Source organism: Parasteatoda tepidariorum, chromosome 6 (assembly GCF_982258835.1).
Source record: "Parasteatoda tepidariorum strain Cologne lab strain chromosome 6, Ptep-v5.0, whole genome shotgun sequence".
NCBI lineage: Eukaryota > Metazoa > Arthropoda > Arachnida > Araneae > Theridiidae > Parasteatoda > Parasteatoda tepidariorum.
The window spans coordinates 50,896,998-50,915,755 of record NC_141760.1 but is presented as its reverse complement, the minus strand read 5'-3'; the positions used below and the strand labels follow the sequence as shown (position 1 = coordinate 50,915,755).

General features: G+C 26.5%; 1 long non-coding RNA gene across 3 annotated transcripts in view; it reads right to left on the bottom strand.

Annotated features, from left to right (window-relative positions):
- Window positions 1-18,758, bottom strand: part of LOC107436716 (uncharacterized) — a 441,993-nt gene that overhangs the window by 83,927 nt on the left and 339,308 nt on the right. For all 3 annotated transcript variants that reach the window (XR_015434629.1, XR_015434630.1, XR_015434628.1), the window contains 2 exons: window positions 14,244-14,365; window positions 7,326-8,984 (listed from right to left, as the gene is read on the bottom strand). This is a non-coding gene — a long non-coding RNA (uncharacterized LOC107436716). The remainder of the gene's footprint in view (window positions 1-7,325; window positions 8,985-14,243; window positions 14,366-18,758) is intronic.

Below are 18,758 nucleotides of genomic sequence, written 5' to 3'. Positions count from 1 at the left end.
TGCCCTAGCTTGCGTTTAGTTTCTCTGTAGAGTTGCTAGAGGGGGGGGGGAAAGCAATAGTAATTTTGGGGGGATACTTAGTTAAATATTTTAGATACTTTCCTGTAGTTTCATAACTGTAAAATTGAGTTAGGGGTTTTTGTTGGTTTATTTGGATTTTTGCAAACTTTTGAGAAGAGAAATTTTTAAAATCTTATTTGGTTTGGAATATTTTTCCAGCTATATTAATTATATGTTCAATGCTCTAGAAATACATAAAAGAGCAAAAATAAGAAGCAAGTTTATAACCAATAAATTAGTTAAACAGGGAGGGACATTTGTTTAAGTGGTGGGTTGTTTTTAATAATCTTTTCGAGTAAGAGTTACTTTTCGAAAGTTGTTTTGTGAGGAGGACAGAGCCTTATACTTTGTAGAGATTTTTCTATGGTTGGTTCAGTTTTTAGCTTGGTAGTTTTAGTGTAGGTTTTCGCTTGGTAGTTTTAGTTTGTTTCTTCTGTTTTGTTTCTTCTACAACGAAGTCTTACAAAATATTATTTTCAATGACAGTATTGAGGTTTTTGCACTATGCTCAGAATTAAATTGTTCTTGTATATTTTTTGTTTTATTATTTATTACTTACTGAAATGTTGAGGCAATTCGGTTGGAATGTTCTTATCTCTTTGAACCTGGTCTATCATTTAAAATTTGTGTAAGAAACTTTTAATAAATTTACCGTTTGAGAAATGAGTTTTTTTTAATAACGTTTATACATTTTTACTTATGCCTGAGTTAATATTAAATTCGATTGAAAAAATTAAAAACATCCCTTATTTTCCTGGCAGAAAATAAAAAGATAGATTGTAACATTTCTTTAGGAAGTGACAAGTGTTAAAATTTAATACACAATAGAATAATTTATCACAATTTCTTATCACATAAATTTTTCAATTCAATGCAGGTCTCAAATAACTGCCAGACGAAAACCTCCCTTTCACACTTAAAAAAGCAAACTTTGAGTGCATAGTTCAATACTGATTGGATGATATCGCTATTGTTAGACGAGAAAAAAAACAATTTATGATGTGGCCAATTAAAGGAAGAAAAAAAATAATAATTGCCTACAGCACCGAGATTATGCATAAAAATTGGCCGAGATTATTTAATCTTGTGATGACGCTTTATCATCGTTTTAAAGATAAGGAGTTTATATCAGGTGCAGTCATTACGCAAAGAGATGGGATGACAGCAGTTTGTGGTTCACAGACGATGTGATATCTATTATCTCACGAGATGTTAATATTAGAATTTAACCTCCCGTCAAAATACAAGGCTCTGGACAAAACAAAGAGAGAGAAAAAAACATTTTTCACAATAGCATTTTCATTAAACAATGTTATAAAATTATTTAAAGGGGGCCAGGGTGCAAATAATACGAAGTTAGGCATTTGTTTCATTACTTAGAAAGAAAATATTTTTATCTTTGATTCTCTTAAAAATGATTTAACAAATTATTTTTGTGCCTTAGTAAAAAAAAAAAAAATATTTTTATATCCCTTTTCCTTACATTTAACTTCAAATGATACTAAAGCTTTGAATGTTTTCTATAACTTATTTTTGTCACATTTTTTTAAAATTTTTTTAATTATATCTTAAGATATATTTAAAACGATATATCTTAGTAGCTAAAAATGATAAATCAAAGAAATTCGAAATTTGCATGTTTTAGTTATTTTACTTTCATTTGTTTCCAATAAGTTAAAAATTTTAACAACTAATTTATTTTAAAAAAAAGCTTAATAAAAAGACAAAATATGGAATTTTAAAAGTTTTTTTAAAAAATTCTGTTAGAAAAATATGCTGAAGACAAATTAAACAAATTATTTGAATGAAAATAAATTAAATTTTTTTATCGTTATAACGTAATATTGAGTTACATAAAAAATTTAAAAACATTAGCTTTTAGAACATATAATTTTTTTTAAATGTCTCTCCGAACGTTTATGAATAAATTTTGTATTTTTATTAAATTATACTTCAGTACAAAAAAATATATACATGCAATTTGAAAAAGGTTTAAAAAATGTGTCCTAGATTCCCTTAAATTAAAAATTTCAATTAAAGTGTGGTTAATTTAAATTAGTTAAATTTACTATTAGCCCATATTTTTCAGATAAATTTTTTCAAAAAGCTTGCACTTTCAATAATTGATTATTCATCTTTTTAATATAATTTATCAATATTTCAAACTAACTATCAGCTAACTCCCATTTGTTTTAAATAATATTCATAAGAAGAACTACAGAAACAAGAGTTATTTTATTTAAAGCTGTTTTATATTAGAATAAATAACAAAACTTAATTTTTATTCTCTTTTTTCAACTCATTAGAATATCTATATGGCTGATTCTCACGAATTATGACAATTCACTGTCCCTTGCTCCAAGATCTAATACTATAATACTGAAAGAACTTTTTTTTTAAAAAAATAATAAATTGCGATGCTGTTAGCAATTTAAAATGACTTTGCACTAGCATTGACTGTTTTGCATAGTTAAAAAATTTAATTGAACTTCAAAATGTCATTTTCCTGTCATGTCCCAATGTTTCCAATAATAACTTAGCTTCAAAACTTCCCATAAATTTTTCAATATATAATTTTTTTTTATATCTCAACCGGTGTAAGCATTTCTAAAATATACGCAGAGGGTATTATTTACAAAAACTTCGTTTAAAATATTTTTTTCTGTCTATAATTTGTTTGTCCCAGGAAAATCTGTCATTTACTTGGCTACTTTCATTTAGTGGTTTATAACCAAAATAGATAGAGCCAGCAATCAATATCTTATGTTAATAGATTGATTAGATACCCTCCTATAGGAACATGTCTTGTTGCATGAATAAAGAACCAATTTTCTGGTTCAAAATCTATTTCAAAAAATTTTCAAGATGAGTAGGTTTTTGTGTTGTCATTTTCCTGGCTTCTTGAAATCATTAATAACATTAACTACATAGATTTATCTGAGTTATTTTAAGAAATCCTGTTGTTTTCTGCAGAATGTAAACGTCTTAGGCCAAAATATTAAATTAAAGTTACATGTTATAAAATGGCGAATTTGTCATTATTCTGGCTGTCATTCTCCTGACTTATGAATTCCACGACATTGAAGTGTTACCAGAAATTTTTTTTAACTGCTAATACTGTAAGGAGGAAAAGCAAATATTAACCTAATACCAAGTTTATGTATGATTGTAATATGGTTGGATGTAATCAAAGTTATTTATTTATTTAATGATTGATTATTAAACACGATTTTATTCTATTCACATCAGCAACAACAAAAAATTTGATTCTTGCCACAGTGGATAGAAAGAATTAATTTAAGCAATTTATGGTTCATCTAACATAAAGGCTTAAGTTGAGTTACTTACTATTAACTTCTGTTTTTTAAACTTCTAAGCTAATATGTCATTTTTCTGGCATTCAAGATTTGGTGAATTTCTATTTTATTATTTTTTTTCTTGAGCAAATGCCAATAAACTACACTGCTGTCTGTAAGATATTAATAAATGTAACAAAAGAAGTATACAAAAAATTTTAGATTATTTTGAAGACTTCAAATGTGAAGAAATTGTTTCGTCCGAATTGTCAAGTTTAAAAAGAATCACCCACATATTAAAGGTAACCTATTTGTCAATTTTATTCCCGTTAATCATACCATAATTGTCTTATACTTTCAAGTGGGGAAAAAAATTTATTGCCTTAAAAGTGTCATGGTCTTTTATACAATTGCTTTAATGGATAAGAAATGTTCATTTCATAACAATTAATTGCTACTAACACTATAAGTTTGTTTACTGTTAAATAATGACTTCAATCTATATAAATCTGAAGTATTCCTTTTCTACAAGAAAGAACCCGGAGTCGAAAAATTATCGATGCTCCAATTCCCCTTAAGATAATAAAGTAAAGCTCCGGCTATTTTAGTGTACATTTATGCATGTTTTTGAGTTTCATATTTTTATTTGAAATTTCCATTATGAAAAGGAACATTAAATGATAATAACATAATCATCAGCTTACAAAGAAAATAAAAATTTAATTTAATTCACTGTTGAGTTGTATACTGAATCTTAAATCTAATAACTCGTTATTCATATTTGATTTTAAATCTTAATAAATGTTTTTAAGTGCCGAGAATAGTCTTTTTAAAGAAATTTGTCTAATGGACAATGGCGTTACGAAATTCGACTAAAACTATTATTAGACTAAAACTATTATTATACTCGCGGTCCTTGGGGGTCGGAGAAAAGTACCCCCTCCCTGAAATTAAATGATTTTACATAATTGACTTCAGAAACTAATTTAGTTTACAACTGTTAGAAGAGCCGTATGAGTGGTGGCTCACGGGATAGAGCGCTCACCTTCTAATGAAGTTACCTGGGTTCGGAGCTGAGCGATGGCTGGTCGATACGAATTCCGCATTCGGCTCGCACCGACCACAATGCTGACAAAAATATATCCTCAGTGGTAGATGAATCATGGGCTAAAGTGCCCTTGCCATAAGGCTAACTGTGGGAAGTTTTAATGGTTTTCCTCTGCATGTAACGCAAATGCGGGTTACTACCATCATAAAATCCTCCATGAAGGTATACTTGATCTAGAAACTCTCGTCTTCTGGATTAGGTTCAAAATTACAAGGTTACGGAGTTGAATATTGGTAGTAGGGATGTAACGAATATTGGGCCACTATTCGCCCCTTTGGACGAATATTTGGCCAAAGGGCAACAAATTCGGCAAATTATTTGGAAAATTGTTTTTCGACTAAGATTTTTATTTTTTTTTTTTGGGGGGGGGGGGTTCTAAAAATTGAGAACTTCTTTTTTCTTTATATTTTCTTGTTTTTCTATTTTAACTAAAGCAAAGCATGCTAACAGTGCGTTTCTAAAAGACTTATTCTATTATAGTCACTTTTTTCTTGTATGGTAAAGTAGATAACTTGTAATACAGAAAACTGCGGTTTTCAATATTAAAATTATATTACAGAATAAAGAACAAATTTTTTTCTCATACTCTTTTGATTCTTTTTTTATTAACTTTTCTTTTCATCAGCGTTTTTAAAAGACAGCATTTTACGAGAGCGTTTCTAATGAAAGTTATATTTTTTATGGTCACTTTTTTCTAAAAAAACGGCAATCTGAAAAAGTTAAATTAAGATTTTTAGCTCTAATCTTACATTTAAAAATTAAGAAGAAATTTTTTTTTTTTTTTTTTTGGTTTCTATCTAGCTATTTCTTTTTCAAAAAACTTATGATTTTATAGTTTTCTATATTACGGCGCGGTTTCTATCAGAGTTTAATCTTAAATTTTTTTTTTTTTTTTTTTTTTAAATACGGTAATTGGAAAATAGAAATGTTGAGTTGTAAAATTTTCTTTCAAAAATTAAGATCAATTTTTATTTTTTCTGTTTTGCTTTTGCATGTGATCTTTGTTTTTTAGAGGCGTTTTTAAGATAGGGCTGTATTTTAAAAGCGTCTTAGATAGACATATTATCTCTTTTAATGTTTTAGGGATAATTTTTTTCCGGAAAATATCATATTTAGCATTACATATTAGTTTTAAGAATTAAGAGGATATTAATTTCAGTCTAATTTTTTTATTAATTCTAGTCTAGTTGTTTTCTTTTTTTAATACCTTTAGCAGTTTTTTTTTTACCTTAAATATTTTTAATTATCTTAATATTTAATTATCTTTGTTATTTTAAACATTTCTATTAAACTTTCTTTCCCATTATCCCATAGCAATAATACAGTTAAGTTTTGATTATTTTTCAATGATCACTTAACTTATTTCGATATAAAAAATAATATTTATAAAAAAAAATTCCAAAAAAATCTTGCTATTGTATTTGGCCGAATATTCGGTATCAGGTCAAATCACTATTCGTTACATCCCTAATTGGTAATCGTAAACTTAAAATTGGGTCAGCTGTTCAACGACAGTTAAAAAATAAAATTGTTAGATATACAGAAATGAAATACGAAGTAATTTTCATAATGGTTAGAATCGTTCCAACAGATCATGACAGGTATACTCTGATAATAAGACATTAGACTTATTCAAATTAGGCCGAAAATGTTGATATGTAGAGCGAGAAATTTTTTAAAGCAGTGAAAAATATGAAAATAAACATAAGTACTGAAGATAATTAGAAGTGAAAAATAAACAGTGAATACTGAAAATTTAGACAAAAATACTTCTACATTTGATTCCGTTAAATAATTTACTTTTATTCTCAATAGTTATCGCCCTCATTCCCAAAACACTATTTAATAAATTAAATTTTTTTATTCGTAACTTTACTTCCCATAATAAAATAAAATGACTCAAAATTAAATTTTTGGACCGACATAAATTTTTTTTCTTTCTAAAACACATTCAACAAGCAGTTAATATTAATCTTTTGGGGACGGCTGTTACAACATTTATTTAAACAAACGAAATGTCTATGCTCTTATTTTCTTGTTATAAATTGATATATTTTTTTAAAAAGTTATTCCACTGCAACTGAGTTGTGTATACTAGCTATGTTGAAGACAAAACAAATGTGGTCGCACAACAAAATTTATATTTGCCTCCCGTATATCAAATATTTTATAACAATAAAAAAAGAAAAGAAAAAAGACTTAGGAAGATATAACTGTTGTACTAGCTATATCCCTAAAAGTAAGGTTAATATCCGACTCTCTAAGTTATTTGTAACAGACTGTAATGGTACATTTAAATACTCACCATGAGAAAACGACTATGGCACAAATTTAAGATATGAACAGAAAATAGTACTATATATATATATATATATATATATAGTAAATATATATATATATATATATATATATATATATATATATATATATATATATATATATATATATATATATATATATATATATATATATATATATATATATATATATGTATATATATATACATATATATATATATATATATATGCATATATGCATATATATATATATATATATATATATATATATATATATATATATATATATATATATATATATATATATATATATATATATATATAGACCTAATTAGAAATTTGAGTTTATGTAAAACAAACAACTCAGTAAGCAGTATTGACTCGTAGATGATTGAAATGCAAGGTAGTCATTATTTGGGTGTGTTATAGATATATTATAGGGATATATGGGAAAATGGGTAGCCCATTCTATGATTTTTATAAGTTAAAGTTAAAATATTAAAAATTATATTTAAGTTTAAATTAAAAATGTAAAAATTAAAATTAATTTAAAACTATACTTACCTCCCTCTGGTAATATTATAAGCAATTAGTGCAGCATACGTCTAAAACCAAAATGTCTCCTCTTATTCTCATGTGTTACAGCATTTAGAAGTTTGAGTTTAACAACTACGAACAGAATATCCATGCGACTTGACTGACGAAGATATTTTTACACACACTAAGCAACTGCACTCGATTTAATTTCTTGCTTAGCACAATGACGACTTCAAAACATTCCTAAATCAACTGTATTTTTCTTATTGGTATTTGATACATCTATAACCATATGCATAATCATTTTGTATTTCATGCATTCGTATTATTCAATTTAATTTTGTTGAGAACTGTTTACATCATATACAACGGTGGCAAATTGTAGAAGAGAGACATAGAACTGTTTACATCATATACAACGGTGGCAAATTGTAGAAGAGAGACATATACTAATTGTTTGCTATGAATGCAACGTCTAAATGATAATAATAATTTCAAGGAAATTTTCAAACGGATAAATATGAGTATAACGTTTTCAACTTGAGCTTCTTCACAACGCTGATAAATTTTCACGAGCCTTAATTTTTTGTTTTAACGCCGTGCTTAAAATTTCCAACTACATTTGTAACTATAGTATCTAAAGCATTTTTATAAGCAAATATATATACATATATATGTATTCGCATTTGTTAATTGAAGAGAATGAAAGATTACCACCGCGAAATAATCTAATACTGAAATTTACTATTTACTGATAAAACGATTAACTAAATGTAAGATTATGCAATATTATTATTATCGGTGATGACTTCCGTGAAAATGCTATTCCCAGAAGGATATGTTAGATAAATATTCCAATCCTTTAGGATTCACTATAAGTATCGATTTTTTGCTAGTATTAATTTACGTATGGTATTTGCTTTTGTGTTAATACAGCATATGTTCCGAGCATTTTCAATGTTCTACTTCGTAGTATAATATAAAGTATGTACATAAAGTATATACTCTTAACATTGGTATCGTATTATGAATATTTTTCCGCAAGACATTCCATTTAAGTTCAAACTGTAAACTGAAAATAGTATTCTCATGAAATGATTGTTAAAATTCTATGAAATGGAGGGTAATCAGTCTACGTTTGAAAAAATTGCCAAGTTTTCAATAAAGTAGTATAAGTCATTCCCTCATAACAAGTATTGCCCGTTGCTAAAATATTATTGTTATGGCGCCGTACAATTTCAAGTCACTGTTTCATTCAGGTCACTGTTTAACGAAAATCTTAGTATTTCGTCAAATAAGTTGTTTCATGATTTTATGAAGGAATATAAGAAACAAAGTTAACTGTTTCCGAATGGTAATTGATTTCGAAAAAAGTAGAACCTATAAATAATTTATAAGAGGCTAAATTTCTTTTATTATATTCAAAATACGCCAGATTCAAAGTGAAAGAAGATTCAAAGCCAGATTCAAAGACTTCATGAAATTTGTTCTCGTTTTTCCCCAATTAGAACTTTATAAGTTATTTCAACTATTGAGTGAAAGTAATATGTTTTGGTTAACTTCAAATTTGATGATGATTGCAGACTATACAGAATCTTTAATTATTGTATTTGTTCCAATATCCTTTACATCCTTCCATTTGTTCCAATATCCTGCATGTAACGTCTTCTCATATATGTCCATATCCTGAAAGATTAAGAATTGAAGTTAAATTTATTATTAAACCTTTTCTTCTTTAAAAAAGAAAAAAAAACATTTACACTGAGAAAAAATGTATAGCCATAACTACAAGAATTCGGTAAAGTGTACTGTGTTCCTGGCTCATTGGGAACACCAACAAGCACGAAGCGCTTTGGCAGTGATTTTTTGTAAAATTAACAGTAAAATATTGATTTATCATACTAGTTAAAATTAGGTAATTTTATCATAATACCTTGGAGCATGGCATAAAAGCTATTTATTCAGTAAAATTTACTCTTCGTTGTATTTTTATTAAACTTGTGGTAGAAAGAACTATAATTTTGGTAACAAGAATTTCTGGTAAACCGTTGCCATATGAACGAAAGCCGTTACCAAATATATTTTGGTTTTATTACCAGAATTATGTTGTTGTTTTTTTACCAGAAATATCTTTACCAAACAGTACGGCAATTTTACCAAAAAATTTGTTCCGTATTTTCAGGTAGTACTACGTATATATTTTTAGTACACTGATAGAACCATAGCATAGTTCAAATTTGCGGCAACTTTAATAAGGCGCTAAATTGGCCCTTATTACCTCATGATTTATATTTCATTACACTATAATTTGGTCAATTTAACACTTTATTAAGTGCGCAACAAAATTTGCTTAAAGACAGGGCAGGCAAAAATCATTTTTTCAAAATAAATAAATTAATTAATTTATTAATAAAAATAAAATAAATTTAAAAAAAAATTCGAGTTTTTAAAAAAAATTTATACCGGTTGTTTTACATATATCAATCAAAGGTCAGATAAAATATATTAGTAATGCTCATAACATGATTTAAAAACAATATAATACCTAAAGTATTTATTATTTCGAATTAAAATGGCTAAAATAATTACATAAATAATACGAACTAATCATTGAAAAAAAGCAATCAAATTTGTTTTTATTTAAGCTCAATAATTTCAAGAATTCGCAAAGACAAAAACTAAATTTGTCAGTTACGTATCAAATGAGTTCTTTTTTTTGTTGTCATTATTTATATGTAATAATGTTCAGTAAATTTTAAAAGCATTTCTTATTTAAATTAGCACAAAACTAAATTGATATATTTATTAAATAGCAAATTATCTCGCATGCAACTAGTGAAAATTTATAATTTAAAAGTTTTATATCACTTTAATCCACAATTAGTCATTTTTTATTTTATTTTAGTATACTTTGGAAGTCAAATATAACTCAACATACAATAACCTGTAATTAAGTCTTCAATATCAATGAGATCCAATTTTTAAAAAAATCCTATCTTAAGAATATTTTTATAAATTATCCTAAATAAAGAAATGCCTTGATTCAATGATTTCTTTATAAAAAATAGAGTGATTTAAATCAATGACATTAAAAAAAAATTATGTCATTTAAATAGTAATTTCATTCATTATTTAAATCAAGTCAACACTCCAAAATATCAGTGATTATCGGTGTCTTGAACCATATTTTTCCAAAAATGTTAGCTTCAGAAAATTAAATTCACACACTAATATGTTATAAAAAAAAGAAGAAAACAGGGAAAAATAAAATATTGAAATTAAGACTGGTCTTATATGCCAAAACTGCAAAAAGAAATCACGCAAATAAACATGATAAAAAAAAAAGTATTTAAAAACATATAAGCAAACACAAAAAAGTTGAAAAAATAATAATAAGTAGGTCAAACCGGAAGAATATTTACTCATATTAGTAATTATATTTAAAGACTCATGATATCGTACGATGAGAATACATAAGGTATCAAATAATAAAACGATGACAGGTATTCCTTTGCTCGGTGTTTACCAACGCTAAATCAGGAAGTGATGACTCAAACATCTCTTACCAATGACTCATTAATGTACTTTCAAAGAAGGTAAAATAAAAATGAAGAGTTTAACCTTTAGAATCCTGAACCTCTTTGCATATTGGGGCCAAATACCATTTGACGAACGTAACTTAATAAGATTTTAAAATTAAACTCCAAGAATGCAACCAAAAAATAAATAAAAAAATTCCCTTTTAAAATATTTAAATACAATCAAACACAATTAAAAAAGTAATACCCAAAATTTAAATGTGTTTATTAATTTTGATTTTAAAAAAAATTATGAATTTTAAGGATATAAAAATTTATATATATTTTTTACATTAGTAAAATAAGGTTATATTAAGGTTGCACTGAGTAAAGGAAAGAAAAAACTTTTTGATAAAAATGAACTTTCATTAACATCTAGGGAAAAATTAAGTGGTAAATTAATTTTAATGAGTATAAACAGATAATTCTATAACTACCAAATTTGAGAATCGTCGTCAAAAAAGAAAGCAAATAAATAATTACGCACATTAGAGGCCGTAAAATAACATTTAAGAAAGGAAGGAACAGAAACACAATCAAAGTTTAACGGATTACTACCGACCAAGGTAGAACTCAAAACATGTTTGATTATTCTAGGAAGAAAAGAAAAATTGAACTGCGATTAGAAAAAACCTCCTCCAAATTTCATCAGACACTCAAATTGGATTTACATCCCACCACCCTCACTAGTGATTCAACCATTATTTTTTTCCTAATTTATCTACTAATTTAGTTGCTAATCTACTAATTTAGTTTATTTTTGATAAGAATTTTAAAGAAGGAAAAGAAAAAACATATTAAGGGCTATAATTATTGAACTAACTACATATTTAGTTGCATATACATTGCATGCATTTATATACAATGGCATTGGGACAGTTATTCAAAAGTAGCTGTTTATTTTTATTTTCAACGTTTAATTATTTATTTTTTTATTTTTTATTTTATTTATTTATTTATTTTTTTATTTTTTATTTTATTTATTTATTTATTTTTTTATTTTTTATTTTATTTATTTATTTATTTTTTCAAAATAAAGCTTAAAAATAACTCTCAATATTTTTTCATATAGCTTTGAAATTCTTAATACCATGTAAATGTAAAATTATCTAATCAAAGAAAGAGATGGGGCCTCAAGGCACAGTCAGTTTTTGGTATTACCACTGACGACAGAAAGGTTCCTGTATGTTGACAGACAGTGTGTCCCCAGATGAAGAGCTGTTTTGCTAACATACATGTCATTAAATATTCCTCTTTTTTTACTTGATTTGGGTTTCTAACTTTCTAAATTATTAAATGTAAAGTGACTCATACCATAAATGAGCATTGAGAAACTTTAAATTTAATATTGAATTTTAATGCAAGCACATTGAGCAGGAAAATATATCTGAATGTAAATATTGCTGCATCTTACTTTCATTTGCGACGCTCAAAAGACTACAATATGCATAAAAAAAGTATGGGATCAGTCTTTACAGCAAGAAGAAAAATTCATCAAAATGGAAATTTAGTCATTTTACTTTGTGTGGCAGACTTTTTAAATGCTGATGAATCTGGTAATAATGACCTATTTGAACAATGAGGAACACAATACACTTAAAAAAAATTTTTAAAACAATATTTCGCGAAAAGAAATAGAATGGCTTAGGATACTATAAGAAATCCAAATCTAAGATTTTCTAAGAAATCTAATCTAAGAAATCTAAGAGATCTAAGAAATCTAAGAAATCCATACCAGAATTTTTCGAAAAATTTCAAAAAATAAATAAATATATATAAAAAAAATTAGAAAGTTGCCAGATACATTTCAGAACATTTTTTAAACAACAATAAAATAAACATTGATTTTTATGCATAATAATGCATTAAAACACAACCGGCACCAAAAGACTGGTTAAATGCCTGTAAAACTACAGAGAGAAAGCACTCAACCCCATTACCAACCCTTTCAGGCTACAAAACTTCTTTTAGGCATTACAAAAACAACGAAACAAACAATTATTTTAAAGTTGTAATTATAATTATTGAAACATTGAATGTTGCAAAAAAAAAATCCTCACTGCAAGTTGATTCAAAAAGAGTCACACTTCTTATAGTAAGACTTTTATTTGCTTTTAGCCAAAACTTTAGATTAATCTAATGGGTCATAACTTAAAATTTTGACCATTTCTAAAATTTCAAAAAAAATAATAATAATAATAATATTTATAGAGAAGACATAATTTTTGAGCGGAATTTCTGATTTCTTTAAACACTATCGTTTTTTTCATTAATTGAGAAAAAATGTTAGATCTAGTTTAAAATAACATAACCAAAGTTCTAAAGGATATATTAATAAAATAACTTTATCTAGATAAATTTAACGAACACTTGGGTGAGGTTATAGTTTAGGGGAGCATTATATCTTTGAAGGGTAAGGGATAGCAGTAAAAACCACAGAAATAGAGGCCACAGAATAATTTTAGGTGAGCGATGAATGAGATTTGAAAATTGCTTACTTTCAAAGGCAAGTAGGGAGGCGTGTATGAGCAATGACTTCGGTAAGACAGAATTTTGTTTATCGAAAGAAAAATTATTTAAATTAGAAAAAAGAAAAAACATTTTGAAACAAAAGAAAATTACGTAAGTAAATATGTGATTGGCTCATTTCCATTGACAATGGGGGGAGGGGTAAGAATATGCTTAAATAATATTTAAACAGCACCCAGTTAAAGACATAGCGCACTAAGCTTAAAAAAAAAAAAAAAAAAATTCTATAAAAACCTCCAGCTCACTCACACACCTCATATTTTAAATATTTAACAACTTTTTCCTAAAAAAAATCAATTTATATTTTATCACCAATTCATTATTTTAGTTATTTCGAGGAATAATTAATGGCTAATGCCAACTCAATTTCAAGACATATTTCCAATATAACCAAACAATAGAAAAGTTTCGCATGCATTTACAACAGAAATTTGCAAAATTAAATATAAAATTAGAGTTAATGTAGAGAATCACTTCAACATACAAATTAATAAATGAAACAAAAAAAATTTACAAAAGTTTACGCTTTTAAAAGTGTTTATTTTATAAGAGAATTTAAACGTTCAAGCTAAAATATTACGCCACTTTACAACAAAGAATCTAAATTTTAAATTTTTCCTTTAATTATTATTCTATTTTTTTAATTTTTTTTTCGGTTTACGCAAAAAAAATTTAATTGCCTCTTTTAATAATTTTTTTCACAATTAATAATTATTTTGGAAAAAAAAGAAGTATGAATATTTTTTTCCTATATATTTTTATCTAAATATACCAGTTTTGTTTTTTCACAAATACTCTTAAATAAAAACAAATTGAAAGTTGCCTTAAATAAACTTACTTCAAACTTTCTATAATTTTTTGTACAAACAACATCTTATAAACATGCTTCTCTATCGCAGGTATTCAAATAAAGACGAAGTTGACATTGACATTCTAAAGAAACTTGTACCCTTAGTAATACTAAAATGAAAAAGAATACATCACTAAATTTGAAATAAATGTAATCGAAATCAATCCATCACAACGTAAATAAGGACATTATTCATTAAAAAAAAGGCTTAAAATTAATAGATAGGTATTATAAAAATCAAATTTTAATGCGCTGTCATTGCAGAAGACATTTTTAAAACGAATTTCAAAATTTGATTTCCATCAAAACAAACAATAATATCAAAATATCGAATAACAAAACATACAAAATCGTTTTTTAATAACTTTTTGCAAAAAATCATACAGGAGCAGAAGAGAAAATTTATGAGAATTAGGAATAAATAAATAAATAAAATAAAGAGCAAAGAAAGAATATAAGATTCTTCTATCTTTGTTGATGGAAGACTCTCGGATAAAAAAAAATTCTGGTAAAGTTACTGTACTGTATGTCAAAGACATTACTGATGAAAACAAATACATAAAAACTTAATTTTGGTTAATAAAGCCAAAATATGGGGTATTTAAATTCATTTGGTAATTTTTCAGTTCATGTGGTAACGGTTTACCGGAAATTCTGACTTTCAAAATTATAGTTCTTATTGCTACATATTTAATAAAAAATATAAAACTAAAAACTAAATCCAAATTTTTTCTATTTTACCACATTTTACCACATACTATAAAATCATATTTTATTGTTAGTTTTACCAAAGTGCTTCGGTAAAAAAGGACCTAGATTTTTGGTGTTCCCATAAAACCAGAGAAACGATCAATTTTACCATATTCTGGTAGTTTCGACCATGTTCTTTTTCAGTGTAAGAGGAAAAAATTTTTCGTTCCGAATTTTGACAAAAAAAAAAAAAAACACTGCGAATTGAAATTATTATCTTTGGATAAGTAAAGATTTTGTTAACTGTCCAAAAACTTTTTTAACTTGAATTTTAAAATGGTAGTCTGTTGACATTTTGACTGGAGAGAATTTATTTTCAAAATCATTCCCTTTAATTAACTAGAACTTATTAAAAAATTTATTTTTCAACTTGGTTTCAAGACTCATTATAACAAGGGAAGGAAAATTCAGACTGATTGAGTAAATCCTAGTAATTTTTAATTAGCCTTACATATGATCTGAATGGGCAAAGCCAGAAAAATATCAAGTTGAATACAAAATACTGGATACTGTATCAATGCATAATGACGTCGAAATGCAGAGATGGATTTTTCAATTAGTCTACGAAATATATATAAGCAAAATGTCTAGACTATTTCCTCTCAAGTTATTTTGTATTTAATTGTTATAGTTGAGACAGAATCTTACTTCTATTTCGTTTTGCTAATTTGCCATCTCGTTTTGCAATATGTTGCTATAACTTTAAATATTCCAATAGAGTCAAACTTGGTACAGTAGATTATTCAACATTGAAAATCATAAAAGAAACATGTGATAGAAGATTGAAAAGTTGAAATGAACAATTGTAACAATTACTTCAGGTTTTGGGAGCAATTTTTAATAAATATAATGGGTAGGTTCTATATAAAACTGAACTTCTACTTTCTCTACAAGTTATGAAAATAGGAGTAAAAAATAAATTTTAAAACTCTTCGCGACTTCTGAAATTTATTTCTTTTGTGTTTAGATAAAAAATACCATTACTTATTACAAAAATATTTACAAAAAATGTTTTTTAAATCTTTAATTCGGAAATTTTGCTCTTTTTTCCCCACAATTAACCAACATTTTTTCACACATTAGTTGATATTTTTTTTCCCTTTAAAAAAGAAAACTAAACAATATTTAGTTTATAAAATGTATAGTTATTATAATTCTATGTAAGAACGTCTCGTTAAGACGTGAATTGTAATGAAATGAAAGGTTGCCAGGATTTGAAAAATAGTCAACGATTTTTGAAAGATGTAAAAACTTTAACTTAGAAAAACAGAAAATGTGACACAATCAAAAATATTAAGTGAGAAGGCATTTTCATTGTTAGTAATATATAACGATAACCTTTTATCATATGACGGTTTTATATCACATGATGGTTTTATCTCTCTTGATTTTTTCAAATTTTCATTTCAAGAATGTCAAAATTTATATCTGGCAACATCTGATCTCTCACTCCCTTATTTTATTCATTTTTATTTATTTATTTCTAAAAAAAAAATTTTTATTCATTTATTTTCCTACAACAATGTATAAAATAAAAAACGTGGGAAAAAATTCAAGCAAAGAAGTCACTTAAAACAGTTGTTCTTAACCTTTTTAAGCCGCGACCCAAATTTGAGAAATATGTTCATGTCGCGACCCAAAAAAAAGTCAAAATTAGGCTGAGTAAGCCACAATGACTTCTTCTAGGAGATGTTGGTATTACTTATTATTTGGTGTATTACTAACTTTTTTGGTTCGACTCAGCGCGACCCAAGAAATATGCTTCGCGACCCAATTTTGGGTCGCGACCCATAGGTTAAGAACCGCTGACTTAAAACATCTTTAAATTTTAAGCAAATTGGGATTTCGAAACCAATTCATGTCAAGCTTATAAATGAAAAAATAGCCCTTTCAACGCGTCGAATTTCAACTCTGTTATTGCATATTAGCGGACTATATATCGTTTCGCATGAAATGTTTTCACTACAAGTTTAACAGCTGATAATTCTCGAAGAAAGGAGTTTTTCTTTCCATCGTACTCTTTACACATTTTTTTACATACATTCCTAATTTTAAGTTTTTATAGCTCATAGGTTTTGAGCCGAAAAAAAAGATGCAATGTAAAACAAAAAAGTAATAAAAAATTCTCAAAAATCAATAAATAAATAAAATAAAATGATAATAAATAAATAAATAATAAAAAAAAATTAACACTGTAAGTTGTAATAACTTTCAAACAAATAGGAATTTCAAAAAAAATTACGTAATTTTTTTATTCTATCGTTACTCTCTGCATATTTTTCGACACCCCACCGTAATTTCGAATATCTAAGTTTTATAGTTTTTGCATAGCAAAACAAAATGTAATGGAAAATTGAACACTTAAAACTTTAATGACTTTATAACATAGGGAGAAAATTTCACATCATTTAGTGAAACTTTCTATTACTTTCATTACAACACATTAGTACCCATATTTCTGCCCGCTCCTAAAATGTAACTTAGTTCATCTGTAATAAAATTATTAAATTCATGTGGGGAGTAGACTGATTCACAGTAAGTAAAAATAAGAAGAAGAAATAAATATATAAATAATAAAAGCGAACACCTTGAATAACTTTTCAAATAATGATCGGATTTTCACGTACTGGAGCTAATCTTATTATTTCGAGGGCATTACTTAAAATATGAATATTAATGTGCGCAATTGATAACTTAACTTTCTAAATCAGACAATGGTTTACTCAGGAGAACGATCAAAAGTATTACGGTTCCTCGAAAAGAATGTTTACCAAACAAACCAAATATTCGTTTAACAAAATTTTATAAGAGCCGAATATTATCGGCCGAATATTCGTTTACCAAAATTTTTTAGAGGCCGTAAGACACCTATTTCCACAGTATCTGTATTAAAATTGCCCAGTATGGTGCAGTTCTAATAATTATCAAATATACCAATATAATGCATTTATTAATGACAGCAAACTAAAGTCGAAATTTCCAAAACACATAGAATTCTTATAAAACTTTATTAAGGACTTTAGAGCATGATTATTTTTCTATCCGACTTTTAATATACTGCTTAAAATATTTATAAATAATGGTGGAAAAAAGTTCTTTTGAGTTCCATTCATAAAAATATTAATACACTATATTTGATATCATTAGAAAAAAATATTTTCTGAAACTACGGAAAATCCGTAGAATTCATTATTAAAGCTGCACTTATTACTATAATACCAGCAGTACGCATTATAAAAATGTTATGATAGCGTCATTGGCGCCAACAATAATTAGTATGGCATTAATGCGGTCCCCCTAAACTATACCTGTCAACTCATCCGCATTTTCCGGAAGATTTTATTTTCAAAACTAATTTCGTAAACAATTTATGCATTCAAGCTCGATTCTTGTTTAAATAAATTTGATTTAAAATGATTTTGACTACCGTTGTGTTTAGATAAATTACACATAAATATTTAAGCTCTATTATTCATCTTTATGCGATTCGATGAGTGGGCTAAATATAAATGAAAAGTACGCTAACAATGTCAATTCAAATTTCCTTTTATTATCACTAGATAAAAACTTTTTTGAAGATGGTAAAAGTTGGCAGGCATGAAAACCTAAACAGATAAAAACCTTTTCTCCATAATTTCATTTTCTAGTACAAAGCTTATTCTTTTCTATTCGAATATGTAGCTATTGTCTAAATTAATTAAGCATCATTGGCGTCAATTACAATTTGGCAATTTTTTACGTTTCCCCTAAACG